Source organism: Phyllostomus discolor, chromosome 2 (genome assembly GCF_004126475.2).
Source record: "Phyllostomus discolor isolate MPI-MPIP mPhyDis1 chromosome 2, mPhyDis1.pri.v3, whole genome shotgun sequence".
Lineage (NCBI taxonomy): Eukaryota > Metazoa > Chordata > Mammalia > Chiroptera > Phyllostomidae > Phyllostomus > Phyllostomus discolor.
The window spans coordinates 158,724,809-158,744,514 of NC_040904.2; the positions used below are offsets into that span (position 1 = coordinate 158,724,809).

A 19,706-nucleotide genomic window follows, 5' to 3' on the forward strand; every position below is an offset into this window, starting at 1 on the left:
TAATTAAGATGAAAAATTATGTGGCATTAAGATGAAAACTTACGATTAAGATAAAAATCATTTTCTAGTTGGCTTTCTAAATGTTTTTTCTTTTGTTTTTTCTCCTCCTGTCTCAGTATTGCCAAAAACAGTAATTTGAGAAGATATATACACTCCTGTCATCACTGGACCATTCCACGCCTAGGCAGCCCTGCCCTGGCACTGTCTGGGACCTCCAGGATTTTGACTCACTCAGGAAAGAATTCAAGGGCAAGTCCAATTGGGAGCTAAAGCAAATTTTATTTAGGTAAAGAAAAGAGGATAGGCCACGAGTTCTCGGAGACAGGATCAGGGGTAAATCCCAGTACTGGCTGCTGCCATCTGCTGCCCCCCTGATTGCAAGTCTCACAGCCACCTCCCCATGAAATAAGGGAGAGTCTGAGTGGACATGGGCCAACCAGGGAGTGAGTTGTGCACCCCAGTCAGTCAGTTCTTAGGATGTTACATGTTCCCAAGGGTGGGTTGTTTCTGAACTTTGTGACTTCAAATTCTGACTCCATTTTATGGCTGACAGGGGTTCTTGCTCCTACTGTGGTCCCTTCCAGAGCATCATGGCTTTCAACTCCCTCGATCCCTCTTGTACTTGTAGTGTCAGTTTTCCTCATAATGTTGATAAAATGAGCTTTGGGGTTGATCCTGGTCAATTTTTCCTCTATCTTGGATTGACCTGGTTTTAGCCAGTTCGTGTTGTTGTTGACTTCTGCTGTGATGGAGGAGTTTCCTGCCATAAACTGTTTCCCTTTGATCACTCACAGAGGTGAGAAGACCTAGTGGCCCATTGGCCTATGATGTCCGCACCTACTTTCTCATTCCACTTGTTGGGAGCTTTCCCTAACTTTTTTCTATCCCCTCTCACTATGTTCATGGCAGCATTATTTACAATAGCCAAGATATGGAAGCCATCTAAGTGTTTACCAATACACAATGGGATAAAGAACAGGTGGTACATGTGTACAATGGAATATTTCTCAGCTATAAAACAGAGCAAAACCTTGCTATTTGTAACAACAAGATTTAGAAGGAATTATGCTCCATGAAATAAGTCAGAGAAATACAAATATCATATGATCTCACTGAAATCTGCAATCTAAAAAAACCAAAATGAATAAACAAAACTGAAACAAATTCATAGATACAGAGAACAAATCGATGGTGCTGGACAGGAGGAGGCTGGGGGATAGGTGAAAATGATGAAAGGGATTAAGAAATATAAATTGCCAGTTATAAAAATATTCACAGCGATGTGAAGTGCAACATAAGCAGGTAGTCAATAATATTCTAATAACTACTTATAGTGTCAGATGGGTGCTAGACATATCAGGGTAATCACGGCATATGCTATATAAATGTCTAATCACTATGTTCTACATTTGAAACTAATGTAATATTGTATCTCAAATGTAGCTTAAAAATAAATTTAAAAACAAAAACAAAACAAAAACTATTCTTTCTTGCTATCGATGGTTTTTGAAATAGTATTTTGGAATCTCAGAAATAAAATATTATGAGAAAGGTAGAAGAATGTGCACCTGTAACTCTAAGTAACACTTGGAATCATGGGTCACTAATAAACCAGAGTGCAGGCAACTAAAGGCAAAGAATAGTGGAGACTAGAAGTCCAAGAAGAATCAAAAAAGAAATGGTGAGGCAACAAATCCCACAAAACCAACCAAAAGAGGAAAAGATGGGCATGGCCCCTATTTCTCAACTTCTCATAGCTTCCTTTCCTGAGTCCCAGCAGCCTGTAGTTACAGGCATTCAAACAGACAAAATACACGAGTGATTCACAGCATCCTCTGCATGACATCATATCAAGTGGATACACCATAATATACTCAGATCATTTCCTATTGTTTGGCATTAATGTTTTATTGTGTTGGCCAAAAAGTCCATTTAGTTTTTTCCATAAAGTAAAAGACACATTTTCCGTTTTCACCAATAACTTTATTGATACTTTGAGTACGTCAGCTATCCCCTGCTATTAGCTTCTAGTGGGTAGAGGCCAGGGGTGCTGCTAAACAACTTCTAATGCATACGACAGCCCCACAGCAGGGAATTATTTAGGCAAAATAGTACCAGAAAACTCCACAAAACAGTTTTGACACATTCAATCAGTCACAGAACCCTCTCCACACACTGCACAAATCTTTTTTGTGTTTTACTTGCATTTTTACCTTTCTTGAAATAATAAAGCATAATATGCTAAAAATGTTGCATATTTCTTTCCATCTTCAATATTAAAGTGGCTGCACAAAAATTTACCAATTTTGATTTTTTTAAATGCACACTGATATGACAGCTGTCACAATAGAGTCTAACAAAATCATTTCAAATGAAGCTGAAGACAAACTGCAGTAAGCACTATCAGAGCCATTGTCCAAAAAATCTAAATGAACTTTTTGGCCAACCCAATACATAAGTCTTTGAGTATATCTGTGAGTATTTCTGTAAAATTACAGGAGTAATTAGTAGGAGTAAACTGATTAAATTAGCAAGTATAAAACTTAAGAGTTTTCAACCAAATTTCTGATCAGGAAGACTGCATTAATACTTTTACTAATGGCACGCAAGCAATGTCTTGCTTTGAACTCTTGCCAACATTGACTATCAAGATAAAAGGCATTACTTTCAATTTTTAAAAACAAAACTGACTTTAATTTTCCAAAAAGAAAATAGCTTTATTGTTTTCTCTAACAATAAAAATTTATGTACACTTCTATCAACAAGCCCCCAAATCTCTCAACCCAGAGATATTTGTGATTAACATTTTGGAAAACTTCCTTCAAAACTTCATCTACCTATCTATGCTGGCATGCATATACAACATTCTATGAACATAACTATGCTATAATGCAACTCTGTAATGAAATTTTCCATTCTGCAGTAGCCCATCTATATCTATTTCTGACATTAGATACACACATATGCACATAGTATTTTAATGGGTGTAAAATAATCTATGTGGGGTTTTTTGGTATTCTCACAGTTGAACAAGTTTTCTATAAGGAAAATCTAAGTTAGGTTATTTCTAATCCTTCTCTATCACAAAAATTGTGTGATGGATATCTTCATGTTTATATTTCAAAACAACAATGTTATATTACCCAACATACATAAGAGATCCATTTAAAGTACAAGATACATAAATTTAAAATGAACAGTTTGAGAAATGCATTGGTATGGCTTCAGATTCCACATTGCCACTAACCTTCAAGAAGCTACCACTCGTCCACCAAGGTTTCATATCAAAGAAGAACATGCAAAATTGTATGGAAGAGCTCTTAAAATACTCCTCCTATTTCTAACTACGTATCTATGTGGGGTTAGATATTTTTTAATGTATTCCAACCAAAAAAAAACAGGCTGCAATGAATTGAAAGCAGAAGCAGACATGAGAATCCAGCTGTCTTCCATCAAGCCGGACATTAAAGAAATTTGTGAAACTGTGAAATAATGTTGCTCTTCCCCTAAACATTTTATTTTGGAAAATATAATCATTTTCATAAAAATAAGGAGGTGCTGCCCTGGCCAGGTGGCTCAGTTGGTTAGAGTGTTGTCCTGTACACCAGAAGTTTGCAGGCTCAATTTCTGTTCAGGACGCATACCTAGGTTGTGGGTTCAATCCCTAATCAGGAGACATATGGGAGGCAACCAATCAATGTTTGTCTGTCTCTCTCTCTCCCTCCCTCCTTCTCCTTCTTTCTCTCTCTAAAATCAATAAAAACATTTCCTCAGGGGAGAATTAAAAGAAAAGCAGGTGCCTATATTAACAGGTGATGGATTTATTATTGTTATTTAAAATAAATTAACAAATATATATATTTTGATTTCTTAGTTTTGATGTTTATGTTAAATACCTATAGACAAAACCAATATAAACAAAACTGTTTATGAGGTCCTCAATTACTTTTTTATTTAATCATTATTGTATCTTTTTCCATTACCATCTAGTCCCCTTATATCCCCCTACCCCCAGCAATCACCACAATTTTGCCCATGTCCTTGAGTCCTTTTTCCTTTTTGCTCAATCCCTTCACCCTCTAACCTCCCCTCTACTATAGCTGTCATCCCGCTCTCCATCTATGAGTCTATCCCCACTTTCCTTTTTAGTTCAGTGTGTTCATTAGAGTCCACGTAAAAGTGAAATCATATGCTCATTGTCTTTCTCTGAGTCACTTATTTCACTTAGCATAATGTTCTCCAGGTCCATCCATACTGTTGCAAAGGGCAAAATTTTCTTCTTTCTTTACTACCAAGTAGTATTTTATTGTGTAAATGTCCCATGGTTATTTAACCCATTCATCTACTGATGGCCACATGGGCTACTTCCATATCTTGGTGATTGTAAATAATACTACAATGAACATAAGGGTGCTTGTGTTCTTTCAAATTAGTGTTTTGGGTTTCTTTGAATATATTCCCAGAAGTGGGATTGCTGGGTCTAAAGTCAGATCCATTTTTCATTTTTGAGGTATCTCCATACTGCTTTCCACAGTGGCTGTACTCATCTTCATTCCTACCAACAGTGCAAGTGTTTCCCTTTCTCTGCATCCTCACCAGCATTTGTTCTTTGTTGATTTACTGAAGACAGCCATTCTGACACGTGTGAGATAATATCTCACTGTGGTTTTAATTTGCATCTCTCTGATGGTTAGTGACGTTGAGCATCTTTTCATATGTCTATTGGCCATCTGTATGTCCTCTTTGGAAAAGTGTCTATTCAGGTCCTTTGCCCATTGTTTAATTGGCTTGCTTGGTTTTTTTTGGTGTTGAGTTTTGTAAGTTCTTTACAAATTTTGGATATCAACTCCTTATCAGAGATGTCATTAAATATATTCTCCCCTTCTGTGGGTTGTCGCTTTATTTTGTTAATAATTTCCTGTTAAGAATGTCATGATATTCTGAGACTAAATGTTTACAAATGATCAAATAAATTAAAAGTTACTCAAAGGTGCTCACCCCTTAAGAATCTGATAAGAATTGAAGAGTCTGACAGACAACACCCAGCATTCCATTTGAAGGACTTCTTGTAATCTCTTTCTCCCATTTCCAATTCTTGGACACTTTTTCCTGACAGTATTTACTATATAATGAGATCACATTTTCTTATGTAAATTCAATACTTAAAAGATTTTTTAAAAGGTGTCAAAGCTCAGTATTTTAAAAAACAGGGCCACACCTGCTTTACATTATTAATTTACTTTACATGACTACATAGACAGGATGAGAATTCTGCTACAAGTTTTTATAAAATGAACTACAGAACCCAAAAAGGGCAATACACTTTTATTTTCCTCAAGTCCCAACTACAAAGCATGAAGTTATCAGTTATGATACTGTTAGAGCAAGGCATGAATAAGAATTGCAAGGAGAGCCAGTAATAGCACAAAATGCATCCATGATAAACTTTTTGAAGGAAATAATCAGAAGTAAGAGAGAAAAAAATGGTTCTCTGTCCCTCTTGACAAATGCAGGACATCTGGTCACTTTATTGAAGCATATGGATACTAAACATTAGCTGAGTGTTTGTTTCTTCTGCTGTTCTTACAGAAACTAGAACTCAAGAGACTCTAATTTCTTATTTTAAAACAGGAGAAACAAGGGATCTATTTGTGCTATAAAATCCTTGGTAGGCTGAATGGACAAACCTGACTTTTAGGGAAAGTCTATCATATTGGTATGTCTGGAGTTTGTATTTCATGACAGGTGTGTATGCCAAGCTCTGAGAGTGCGGGGCTCCACAGACACAAACAAAGGGGATGAATGTGTAGTATTTAAGGATAATCGTTGTTCTGTGGAGTAAGGAATAATAGACAATAAAACAGGGTAAAGTAGGAGCCAGCCATTTACATTTTTAAATTAAACCTGAAGTTGGACAACCAACTTTTGGTAGGATTTATATGAGTAAATAAAGGCTACATATGAGTAAAACAAGGAAAAAATAGTTATTTGACACATAGTTTGGATAAAACGTAAGGAGTTAAATAATAATTAAGGTATGGTTGCCCTTTCTACAAAAGGAAAACTACTTGAAAAGATACATCTGGAGAATCAATAGAGACCCATGGGGATGTTTAGGATTCTTTCAGTTCCTCTTCACTGGTGACCCCAAAGGATACCCTTGGGGAAATAGATCAAGACATAAAAAAATAACTAAAAATGTCATTTTATTCAAGAAATCCATCTCTGTCTTTTCTTTACTAAATGTCTTTACCTTTAGAACAACGCCCTCTGTTTGTTTTTCACACATACCTTGAATTATAAACAGTGACCTAAATTTAAATCGTCGCAGCTGAGGTGGCCAGTTAGCACACATAAACAAAGTCCTACCCAGGCTAACTCAAACAAAGGCCATATGCGGGTTTGCCAGAGGGATAAAAAAAAAAATTCAATCCAGTGGGTGTTTTCTCAGGTGCTAACTGTTAAATGAAAAGATCTTTCTCTGTCTCCCCCCTCTCTCTCTACCTGCCTCTCTTCCTCTCTCTTCTTTCTCCCATTGCTCCTTCTATTTACCTTTCTTCTAGTTTATGCAGAATGATAGAGGAGATAAGAAAGGGCACATTGTTTCCCTCTTGCCCCTCTAACAGCACAAAGAGAGAATTATAAGCCAAAAAGTTGGCAGACCCTGCCTAATTCGTGTGAGCTGTTTTAAAATGTGAGAGTAGGAAGAAAAATCGCATTTCTACATAGCAGTTCAGGCTTAGAATGATCCCGAGGGACACACACACACACACACACACACACACACGTGTGCACGCTTTTGGGAGACAACACTTTAATCTAGTCAATTTAAATGCTAAGTTAGGAAATTTATCCTTACAAGTGAAAGTGACAGTACCAGAGCAAAAACATTCAGAAATACATATACACTCAGCATAAACTTTGGTATTTTCTGTGCAACATCAATGGACAGGCATCTTTGATCATCAGCAACTGCTTAGTGCAAAATATCAATATCAATGCTTCTTTCTCTCCTCGACTCTTTCTTTAAGAAATAATTCAAATTATCTAATTAGTAATAAGTTGGTGTTTTAAACATGTAAATGGCAGGACTTTCTCCAAATATAACCTGAAATATCATTTTAGTTTACATTAAAATCTAGTTGTAATAAAAATTAAAAGTGCACTGATTTTCCCATACCTGTTCTTCCATTTAAACTTTCTTAATTTCAGTAAATCTAAGCTCACAAAGTTTGTCTGCAATATCAGATGAGGCCAGTGCATGCCAGCTGCCCTCCGCAACGACCTGGCAACTTTCCCACCAAATGTGAGAGGCATAAAATTAGTAATACAGTTTTTTAATGTAATAGAAAAATTACATATAAGCAATTTTCTCGTCTATACTTGCTCAAACCTTAAAAATATAGAACCTACTTCAAAGGAAAAAATATCAAAATAATTTGAAACAATGGCATATTAACTTCTTTTCTAACATCTAACTCTATGTAATACACCCCTCACAACAGATTAATATAATACCGTCTTCATTTTTATATCATTTTGTATTGTTGGACATTTTTAAAAATTCTATATAGAATTCTTCTTTAGATATTAGCAAAATCTCTACACAGTTTTGCTAAGGTAAAAGAAATTTTAAGCAAGTTTTTATATTTGGATTCCAGCTAAAAGAGAAAGTGCTAATTTTAAGAATAGACATATTAAAAAGTACTTGTTTGGATTTCACTAAATGTGAAAGCCAAGCTCAGCTGACTCTTAAAGGCATTGTGTAGACTGCCTCATGTTGTTAAGAGAAGACTCCTATCAGCAGAGTTGGCTGCCTGCCGGCCCCTCCGCTGTGCTCCCAGTCCCATGCACACAGGTGCACAGAGCTGTGCACACAGGTACAGCTGCGAAGGTTGCTAATGCAAACCTTAGGACCCTCTGGATATTCCCCGGCCAAATCTCAGATTGGAACAACGGCAAATCACATCCCTAGACTTCAAATTCCCACACTTTAAAATGGGTTTGTCCCTTCATTTAATCTATTTTGTGAGACTGCAAGAAGAGTAAATTTGTCAATAGTTCCAAGATCTTAAGAGATAAGTAATATATGCATAGAAGTTACAATAATAATGGCTTCCAAGTGCTTGCTCCTTACATATTAACAATATACATCAATGCTTTTCTTCAAAGTAAGACAAAAAATGTTTGGAAAATTGACAGCTTATGGTTTCGAAGTTATATACATACCCAAAGCTTTGCTGTTAAATAAATATGTCGTAAACATCACCACTTTTAAGCTTTATTTTTTTAGGTATAAAAGATTACTCATAATGTTTCTCACTCTACCTTTATAAAGTATTTGTTAGGATTAAGTTGTATAAATTATATAAAAACACTTCAAGCAAACTAAGCAAATACCATCAAGAACTATCTGAACTGAGAATGCTGACCAAATTCTCATGCATAATTTTTGTGAAGTCGGTAAAATTTTTGCTCCATTAAATTGATGCACTAGCCCCTGTTTCTATCTGTGAAACCATTTCTTTTTTTCCCAAGACAGTGATATTAATGATCTGATCATTTAAGGATTCTTGAGTTTTTAAATGGACTCTAATATTGCCTCTTTAAGGAAAGCATATTTTTAAAATAATTTTTCATCTAAAAAATGAGTATAGCTGTACCTCTCTCATAATTAGTGTTGTGAAAAGTAATATTTAAAGTTAGTACTGATATACAGTATTTACTAGCTCATAGTGAAAGCTGGCTTATTCTAGACAAAAGCATAGATTGTTTGCAAAAGAAGTACATTATCCACACACTTAGTGTTGACAAAAAGGAAATAGATGGGAATGAATTCATTGTTGAAAAAAAGACTTTTAGTGCTAGAAACACACTTTTAAAATGCATGAGGTAGTTTGAACTCTTTATTGACTGCACCCAAGGAGTGAGTTTCCTGAAGGCTTGGACTGTTACGGTTTTGTGCAGGTTAGGTGGCCTGTCCATTATCTGTAAGGCTGGAGCAAGAATTCCTTTTGATGAATTTGTGAAAACTCCTCTGACCAAACTATTTTGTTTTTAAAATATTAACCTTTTTATTTACTTACCTACTTATTTTTCAAGAGTGGGGAAGGGAGAGAGAAAAAGAAACATTGATGTGTGAAACATTGATCCATTGCCTCTCATGCGCCCCCTACTGGGGACCTGGCCTCTAACCCAGGCACGTGCCCTGACTGAGAATTGAACCAGCAACCCTCAACTGCAAGTGGATTGAGGCCAGCGCTCAATCCACTGAGTCACACCAGCCAGGTTTGACCAAATTATTGTTTGTATAACTATATCCTAGAGTCTGTACCCTGTGAGCCCTGACAGTCAAAATCAGGGCTGCTCATATGGAATTAATATCTATTTTTGAGAAAATAATTTATTTTAAAATATTTACATTGCAAATGGTCCCTGTATGCTTTCTGATTTTCGTTATCAGTTCTTTTCTATAACTTGTCAAAGCTCTTCTATTTTGTTGCTTTATATTTGGTTGTCTTTATCAGTCCTCACACTTGGAGAGCCATAAACTTTAAGATATCATAAACTTCAACATAAAATGTGGCCAGAATTTAAGTTTTCAATAATCCTTTGATTGACAATAAATGGCACAAAATCTCTTTCAAGGTACCCAAGGCAGAGTATTCATCAAAGGAGCTTGACTAAGAAAAAGTCCCCAATACCCTTTAAAAACCTCAGGCCCATATTTTTCAATCCATGTTCATAGCGAGGCTCCCAGGTTAGTAACCTGAAAAGTGGGGTTAGACTGGACTGATGGTTTCTCTTTAATTTAATTTAAAGATGCATCTCGATGTTGGTAGCGAATATATGGAGGTTAACAGGAAGATAATAATGCCAATTAAATTACCTCTTTGATTCACTTCATGCAGCACCATTTCACACTTTGAGCTTCTGGACAATGTCAGTATGTCAGTAAAGATCAGTATATCTGTCTTCAGATCGATCGAAACAGGGAAACAACCTCCCATGCCTCAATAGTTCAAGGTAGGGTCTGATACAGTTCATGATGACCAATATCCAATATTGACTTTTGAGCCCCCATGGAAAATTAAACTTTGTAGTGAGAAAAGATTAAGTAAAGCCGGTAGCATGTGTTTTTTTGTGTTTTTTTTTAAAGATTTTATTTATTTATTTTTAGGGAGGGAAGGGAGGGAGAGAGAGAAAGAGAGAGAGAGAGAGAGAGAGAAACATCAATGTGCGGTTGCTGGTGGTTATGGCCTGCAACCCAGGAATGTACCCTGGCTGGGAATCGAACCTGGGACACTTTGGTTCCCAGCCCATGCTCAATCCACTGAGCTACACCAGCCAGGGCTGCATGTGTTTTAAAATATATATATATATATATATATATATATATATATATTAAAGCAAAGGTTGTTAAGGTATAATTAAAGAAGAAACTCCCATAATTATATACTCACATAACTAGGGTTCAGCGTGATAAGATTGGGCATATGGATTCATCCGTGATACTATAGACACACCAATATAACACGATTCTGTCACCGCCAAGTTTCTTCTTGCCCTTTGCAGCCCCTTCCTCACACCATAAGGTCGTGTCCCTCATCAGGCAACTGCTGACTTACTCTCCATTATCATAGATTAATTTGCAATTTATATACTTTTATATAAATGCAATAATATAGTATAGACTGTTCCATTGCTTGCATCTTTCACTCATTGAGACTTATTCATGTTATTGGGTGTATTAATAATTGTTTATTTTTATGGCTGAGTGGGGTCCCATTGTAATGGGTACACTACAATTTGTTTAATCCTTGGCTGATAAAAATAAAGATGTCAGATGGCCCACTTTTGCCTTCCAATGGTGTGGTGCGTCGTCTTGGCAGCACTGCAGGGTCCGTGGGGAGGGGAGCTGGGCTTTGCGGAGGCGGCGGGGACAGGCCCGGCGGGCAGCTGGGCAGTGAGCAGTTCTCCAACAGGTGTTTATACATTAGTTGCCCAGGACAAATGACTTTTACGCCTGCGAGTCACTTTCTGAGGATCCTCCCCTAGAGATGGGGAGAATCCACGTGCTCAAGGCTGAGGCTCCTCTCTGCAGGGTTTGCGACTGTTTAGGCTCCGAAACACATTGTAGATATAGCACAAGGTGCATTACTTCAGTGAGGAGCACCAAGACACGGGACTGGAGACGGGGACATAGACAGGCTTGCACACACTCGGATAATTTAGACAGTACAGCTTCAGACCACAACTTTCCAGTATGAATTTAAAATCATAATAGCAACAGAAGATGAGATTACACCTGAAATTTCAGAAAAAGGTGAGTCAGATGTTAGGTGAGTCAGATTATACAGGACATGGCTGAAGCAGCTGAGGAAGAATTGAATTCCACGGCAAAACATGAATCTAGGGAAGATGGAATTTTCCAGAAGTTAAAAACTAAAATAGCCCCGGAACCAGAACAGATTCTCAGATATGGTGGAGGAATTGCCCTCATGGGGATTTCTGACAAAAATATCCCTCAAGTAAAGGGTATTCCAGATCGCCCCTGCGGTGCGGAGAGAATATCTGAATTCCAGAATATCATGCCTCAACTCTTCAACTGCCTGAAGGCGACAGGCTGGGCAGGAGGGTTGACTGGGGCGTCCTGGCCGTCTTCACCTGTGCTGAAGGCTGCAGTCTGGACGCTGGCTACGCAGAGGAATTTGTGTGGAAGCAAGATGTAACAGATAACGCATTCATGACAACATCCTGATTCAGGGGGTCCAACCTTCTGGCGTCTCTGGGCCACACTGGAAGAAGAAGAGTTGTCTTGGGCCACACATTAAATAGACAAACACTAATGAAAACTGATGAGCAAAAAAAAGGTCTGTGATAATTTTCATGACATCTACCACCACCGATAGGCATAAAAGTCCTCACATAATAGCCCTAATTATGCGGCGGCCCTTTTGATAATATTTTTAAATTGTCAAACAGGTCCCAAGTTTGTGATTACTAATATAGAAAATGTACATACCTAAGTGATAAAACTAAGTAATGTTTTAAGTAAATTTACAATTTTGTGTTGGGCCACATTTCTAGCGCTCCCGGACTGCGTCCCAGGCCACCTGTGGCCAGTGCACCGCAGATTCGACACCCCTGTCGTAAAGCTTTAAAAATGCTCATAATCTCTTATACCTTGCAATTCCATTTTTAGGATTTATTGTTAGAAAATAATTATACCAACGAGAGAGGTACAAAGATGTTTTAAGCATTGTTTACAACGTGGAAATCTTAGTGAAACAAAAATGTCCAGTGACATGGAATGGCATAAATTTCGGTGTTTCTGTCAAGTGAAACGCTATGCAGTCACAATGATACAGAGTTATGTGCATACCAAATAAGATACAGATCTAAACTGACAACAAGTTATCATTATATATGGTATTCATAGTATGATCATGTATTTTTGAAAAATACTATACATATATATGTGCACAGAAATAAATCTGGAAAAACACATACTAGGTGTGAACTGGTTAACTATGAAGGGTGGGGTTAAGTGAAATGATCTTTATGCTTGTAAGTATATTTCTTCAATAAAAATAGGTTACGTGCCTAATTAAGTCAAAAAACAAGTAAAATTTCTATGACCATTCATGTCTAAGTCTTCATGAGAACATATGTTTCATTTTGTTTTGGCAAATACCTGTGAATGAAATGGTTGAGTCATATGCCTGGTGGATATTTCATGTTATAAACAAAACTGTCATGCTTTTTGAATGTGGTTTATAGCACTTTGCATTTTCATCAGAACTGTATAAAAGTTGCAGTTTTTCCAAAACACTTGGTATTTAGGCAATCTACTTTAGCAGCAGCCACATATGTTCAGCTCTAGTTTTTGAGTTCCATCAGCTCATTGGAGTCTCCTCAGTGCCTTTCCAATTCAGGGGTATTTTATATGATGATACAGGAGTTCCTCACCTGTGGACTCATCCTTTTCAGAACCTTCTCCTTAATCCCCAGCCACTCTAAGCCTGAAACCCTCTCTTTTGATACCACAAGCTAATAAGACTGTGGTTTTCTACTTGAGTTCTACCCATCCTGTGTCATAGACTGACCCTTAATGCAAATAGGAACATGAATTTAACCTGTTTTCATGGGTGGAATTCCCACCAGATTTTGCCTGCTTTTGATTACTCTTCAGTATTTTCTAATAAATAATTGATTATACAGAAAAATTATTTTATTTGACCATGATGCCTCCCTTACCCCTTTGGTTTAATATCTTTTATCTCTTCTAATTTTGTCAAAATAAATTTTAACCACAGTGGACTTATTTTTCTTGCCATCCATTACCTATTTCATCTATGATAAAATGGTTTAAATTTGTATCACTTTATTAAAACTGTTCAGGCGAAAGTCACTAATAAGTAATTTCCCACCAGGCTAAAAGGCCTGTTCACTCTCAGTTACATGTGAAATTAATGGCCTTGCTTGTTTTTCACTAACTGGGTCAACTTCAAATTTCTATCCTCAATCTGCACATTTAAAATTGTAATATTTTTAGTTTTAATAAAGTTAAATGTGATGTTATTTTTTCTAAAAGATGATTCTTTGAACAACTTTTTAAGAACAAAGATAACATTTTCTCTGCGTTTCTTCAAATTTTCCTCAACTAACCCTCAAAAGTATTTTTTTTTTGCTCCATTTCCTAACATTGTTTAAAGAGATGCTGTTGGGGGGAGGGGGAGAAAACCAGGAACATGCTAGCTAAGAGAACACAACCGGGGCTCTGCTCTGCATCTGGCTTCATCTGTGGAAAAGTAATCCTGTGCCAATTAGATCCTGGAATTTATAGTGTTTTTATAAGGCAAAGTGGTCAAGTTGGTGCAATGCAAACTGTAGCCAAATTTAAAGGAAAATGTGTCACACAGGCTTTCCAAGTACATGTCAGAAGACATAACATTAAGTCAAACTACAGGTGAGCAAAGAATTTTTCTCCAGGGCAGGAAACAGATGTGTTGATTTTGGGGGCAGAAATAGCTCAGGAATCCATAGTATGAACAATTGTCCAAAGCCTTCTTAACACCTAAAGGAAGCCCAGACATTTCTCTATATCTTAAAATGATCACAAAATTTACTGCTTTATTTCGTTATCAATACATGAATTGATAAAGAATCACATCTCAGATATAAACTTTTTTATTAAGAAATACTGAAATCACATTTTCCTGCTCTTATAATGTTTCAGTGATTTCTAGATTTGTCAAAAAGCTGTTGAAAATTGAGGCCATTTATGTAGTTCAGTTCCAAATAAAAATCACTGACATGCTGACAACTCAGCACATACTTATTGACCACTCACAATGTGCAAGGCTGAAAGAAACAGACATAATAAAAAATGTTAAGTGTAATACTACGGAGTAAGTATACTCCATAGAGGCAAATACCAAACATGGGGACTAGAGGGAATAAAAAGGACTAACTCTTTCTGAAGGCAGTTCAGAGGAAAGGGCATTTGATAACAGGTTGAAGAAAGAGTAGGAGCTTTCTTGTGCACAAAACCAGAGAGGGCTCTCACTGCATTCAGGGAATGCTGCCCTAACGGGGATGAGAGGACAGGGGAAAGCAGCCGGAGATGAAGCTGTGGAAAGGTCAGTGGTAGAGTTATGGAAAGCTCCCTCAGGTAGAATTATCAGTAGTAGGCCAGGAAAGGACACAGTCACACTGGAATGTCAGATTCATCCATCAGGGTTTTGTTTGTTTGTTTTTTTTAATGATCTCGGGGATGACAATGCTACTATAATCCTTGTTAAGGTTTATATTATACTGAGTAATGTGTATGAGCGTCAATGAGGATACAAAGGCCGTCAATTAATGTTCAAGGAAGGAAGAAAGGAGGGAAGGAGAAAAAGAGGTTAGGAAAAAGGGAGGGAGAGAGGAAGTGAAGTCTTACCTCTCGTTCCTCAGAGAGGGAAGCAGGCCATGAGAGATAAAAGTGCCTTATGCAGTCTGCAGAAACAGCATTTTAGAGGCTCCAGGCCAGAGACTCTAATGTGGCGGAGGGAGGTTGGACTTCCAGCATTAATAAGACACTTAAAAAATAATAACATCTGCAGAAATTTTACTGTCTTTGCCGATTTATTTAAAATAGTCATTTTAACCTCAAGAAAAGCATGTGTTACTGATTGGAATGTAATGTTACTGGCAGTGTCTTTGTACATATTTTCCAAGACTTCATGGAGTCGGCTTAGGTTTTTCTTCCCTTAGACCAGTGCTCATGTTTGCTGAGGTTTTGTTGCAGCACAATGAGATTCCTCTTTTCCTATGTCTATGTTTTTATGTGTGTTGTGGTTATTATCAAACTTTTCAGGGTTATAGCTAAACTTTTCAAGGTTATAGTTAAACTTTTATTTCGATACCGCCTCCTAAACTTTCCAAAAGGTAAGGTACTGCAGATGGCTTGTAAGATAATACATTTCAGCAAAGCTAAGTGTTTGTTCACATTTTCCAGAACATTTGCATCCAAGAAGAGCCACATGGGGATATATTTCCTCATTCTTTACTCATTTAAACACTGTTTGAGTTAAATATCTTGAGTTCAATGAGGTTAACTCTTAAAACACAAATGTTTTATAACCATTCTACAGAATTTAGAAATGAATCAAAACAGTTGGCTTATCACAACCTATATCAATTAGGAAATTGATGCAAAGTTAATATTACCATGATTTCCAGGTTCCTATTTTTGCCAGCGCCAACACCATTATTTCAGTCTCCTGCATTAGAAGCTTTGGCATCACTTTTGATTCTGCCCTCTTATTGCCCATTACAAGTAAGTTACCAGTAAGCCTATTTGCAACCTCATCTCAAACTACCTCAATCCTCCCAATAGTAATTAATCTCTCCATCACCTATATTCTCTGTTTTTCTAGTAAAATTATTTTGTTCAGATATCATATCAATCTCCAACAACCTGAAATAAAAATTTACACGGTCCTCAATTGAACCACATGTCACCTTCTTTCAGAATGTCTATTTTTTGCATTAAAAGAATTTTTAAACCACTCAATATGTTCCACTTTTTAAAACTCAGATATAGGTTTTTGGAAAGGCCACATGTCACCAGCTCCATGAAGCAGCTAATTGACCCTTGTTTTGGAAAACTCTCCAGGGATTTAACCAGAAATATATGTTCATGAAATTCTGAACCATCATCATCAAAACCTGCTCCACTGTTAACTGGGAACTCCCACTGTTTCCCCTCTTCCATTCACTGGGTCATCTCTTCAAAATCACTCTGAAAGGGCTGTTCATTTACTGCAGCTAACTGCTTGGCAAATTCCACATCTCAAAGAGGAGGGGCTGTTTCTGTTTCAGGCGTCTCTTTAGTAGCTGCCTTAACATAAAAAATGTGAAGTCCTTTCACCTTGAATATATTTTTTCTAAAACCTTTTCTAAGATCAACAGTCTCTCCTGCCAACATAATTGTCAGATCCTCCACGAAACTGAATCTGATGAACCAGTCAGGTACTAACTCTAGCTCTGGCACATTTGGCAGCTTTCATATCTGTTATGTTACAGAATCTAATTTTAGGTCTTTATTCATCTTTCTGTGCCATTGAGTTTTCCTCATACTGCTGGAGCTATGTGAACAGCTGGTTGTCTGCTTGTCAAAAGGGAGAGACACTTCAACGGCAGACACAGTGGCCACCAACTCAGGACTCAGTGGCTCACTTCTCTTCTTTGGGGCATCTTCTGTAGCTTTTTGAAGCCTGCCAGTTGTAGCCTCCAAACTTTTAAGTCGTCTTATGTTGGGCAGATTTGTGGCTTGTAAATTTACTGTGCTTAATTTGACTTTTGTGCCCTTACTGATATTTTACAAGTTTCTGTTTTAGTATCCTCCTTTTCACTGTCTTTGCCCTCTGTCTTCTTGGAAATATCATCAGTTGAATTGGACTTACCATCTTTTTTCTGTAGATCAAGCTGTTACTGTCAAAATATCTTTGGATTTTTTTTCATCCTGACCAGTCTATTAGGAGTACCAAGTAGCACAATTGCAGCCGCAGATGCCTCTGGGAGGAGGGAAAAGGGGAGAAAGAGGTAGGATCGCCAAAACTCTGGGGAACATTGCCCAGAAACAAACTGAATGGCGAACAAAACTAACATGCCACCTCCTTCACCTCACTATATTCTCTTAATTCGTTTACATTTACCGTAACCATTATTAACATATGACGTATTACAGCTGTAAAAATATGTCTGCTTTACTGAGGGAAGGGACAATATTCAATTTTTTAACCCTTGTAATGCTTGGTTTTCTATTGATGTTAATATAACTACCAAGCACTGTTTGGCACATAATAGGCATATGGGAGCCAGACAAAACATGTTTTTCAACATCTAAAGATTTTAAGTATCATCAGAATACAGATCTTAATAAATCATTATTTTCAAAGTGATTTCAGAAACACTCTCCACTGTCTGTCCCACCCAGTATAAACTTCTCTGTCATTCTTTCAACATCTGACAATATTTCTGACTGCACATTTTTACATATTTATCACCAATTCCTAAACAAATCTTCTATTCCAGGTATCCTGAAATCTCAACTGACTGCTATTCTTCCCCTTCCACAATCCTCATTCCAATAGTTTTTTACCCAAATTGGGGTGACTTCTCCTCACCCAAATCCTTCCTACCCATAATTCTGAATCCAGCTTTGGCCCATCTCTTCTATAACAACTTAAAAGTCACTTTGATCTCTAATGCCTCCTTCTCTAGACTTAATTCCTTTATTTATAACAAATAGCATAGATAGGTTTATATGACACTATAGGTATGTATAGGGCAATAGGTGGTAATCAATTTATGAGGTGCATGAAAATGCAAACATAGCTATGTTAAAGCCATATATTATGATTACAATAAACATTATTAGCTAAGAATTTAAGTTCTTTATGAGACAGAATTGCTAAAAAGACAATGTTATTAACAAATTTATGATGGTTGTCTACCATGTGGCAATTTCCTACAACAATGACAAATTTGCTACTGCTGAAAAAAAAAGAAAAGTATTTTTTGAGACCACCATGCAAGCCACCATTCAGAGAACTTTCACTCCTTTTGATCTTGTGGTAATACTGTGCTATTAATGGAGCAGCTCTAGTTTGTTAGAAGTCCTTAAACCAACTAAGAAGCCAAAGATGTGAGCTGCAGAACAAGCCACTCTGAAACTCAGTGACTTACAACATTGATTCTCACAAGTCTGTGGTTCTCCCAGTCTCGGATGAGCTCAGCGGGGCTGCTCTGCTCCAAGCTGCAGACTTGTTTCCTGCATCTCACTCTGAGGCTCGGGTTAAAATGAAGTTCATAACACCAGGGGCTAGCTAAGTCTGGCAGGCACATTGAAGGCATCTCTTTGTGTCCACTAACACGTCCACTAACATTCAATCAGCCAAAGCACATCAGACAGTCAAACCCAACATCAAGGGAGAGTAAATATTTGCTAAGCAATAAATCATACTATCACAAAAAGCTAAAACATTAGTGGATTTCCAGACACTGGGGGTGAATAGGTAAAGGGGTAGCTATTAAAAAGTAAGTATAAGCAAACTGAAGATAAAATAGATAATTTCTAAGGAAATGCTGGGAAAAAAATTCAAGAAAACAAATATGACTTCAAGGAAGAAGGCAGTATAGCCATTGTGGTTAAGAGCTTAGTTTTTGATATTGGAGAGCTCCAAGTTCGCGTTACAATTCTGCCATATACTTGGGCCTGCAAATCATCTCTTATACTTTAGTTTCCTCATATGTTAAGCAAGAATTGGTAACAACTACTTTACTGGATGATTGTAATGTGAAATGCTATCAGGTTCATATAGGTTACTGTACAGCTTCTTGTATATACATAATCAATATCTGTAGTTATTTCTTTTTAATGGGCATATTTTCCTATTGCTATACAACACCACTATCTTCTATAAACAGCAGTCTCCTAAACCTATTTCAAATAGGAGAGCTGTTAATTATAGTACCCAGACCTCTAGTCATGGTAATTGATTCAAGGACACTACCTAGATAAAGCCAGCTGCAGCAGTATAAATTCTAGTTTATTTCACCACTAATCTTCTTAAGTCTCAAGGAAATTATGACTGGTCCCATCTTCAAGTAAGAAAGGAGTAAAGACATCTTGTTAGGAGATAAAGTATGGACTCAACTTTGTAGAATGGACACCAGGGACAAAAAGAGGGTAGCAGTGGATCTGAATGTTTCAAGGTGTTGATTGTATTGAAAACCCCTTGCACGGCATCTTCCTTTAACTTTATCTGCTTCAGTCAGTTGTTCTACTTGTGCTTCTGCTATGGTTGAACAACTCCTTGATTAAAGGTTTGAAAAGCACTTGCATGTTTGGGCTTACTCTCTTGAATTTCTACTATTGCCATTGAATAAAGGAGCCCAGGCAAGCTGGTCCTGGAGGAGGGTGAGAGCAGAGCCAGACTACCCTAGCTGAGGCCATCCTGGTTCTGTTGGTCCCAGACAGCCCTCAGATGTGTGCGTCAGCAGAACCACTAAGCTCAGCATGGCCTAGACCAGCAATTGGCCAACTCAGGTTTGTAGAAATAAGTAATCATTGTTATAAGCCTAAGTTTTGAGCAGTTTATTTTGCAGATTTTTTTTGGAGGGACAGCAACTGACAGACACATTTGCTAATC

The 19,706-nt window shown here is 37.2% G+C and overlaps 2 pseudogenes; one reads left to right on the forward strand and one right to left on the reverse strand.

Annotated features, from left to right (window-relative positions):
* The first annotated feature begins 10,839 nt into the window (after nucleotides 1-10,839).
* LOC114512967 lies at nucleotides 10,840-11,802 on the forward strand (annotated as a pseudogene).
* Nucleotides 11,803-15,991: 4,189 nt separating this feature from the next.
* Nucleotides 15,992-17,148, reverse strand: LOC114512662 (annotated as a pseudogene).
* Between the last annotated feature and the right edge of the window lie 2,558 nt (nucleotides 17,149-19,706).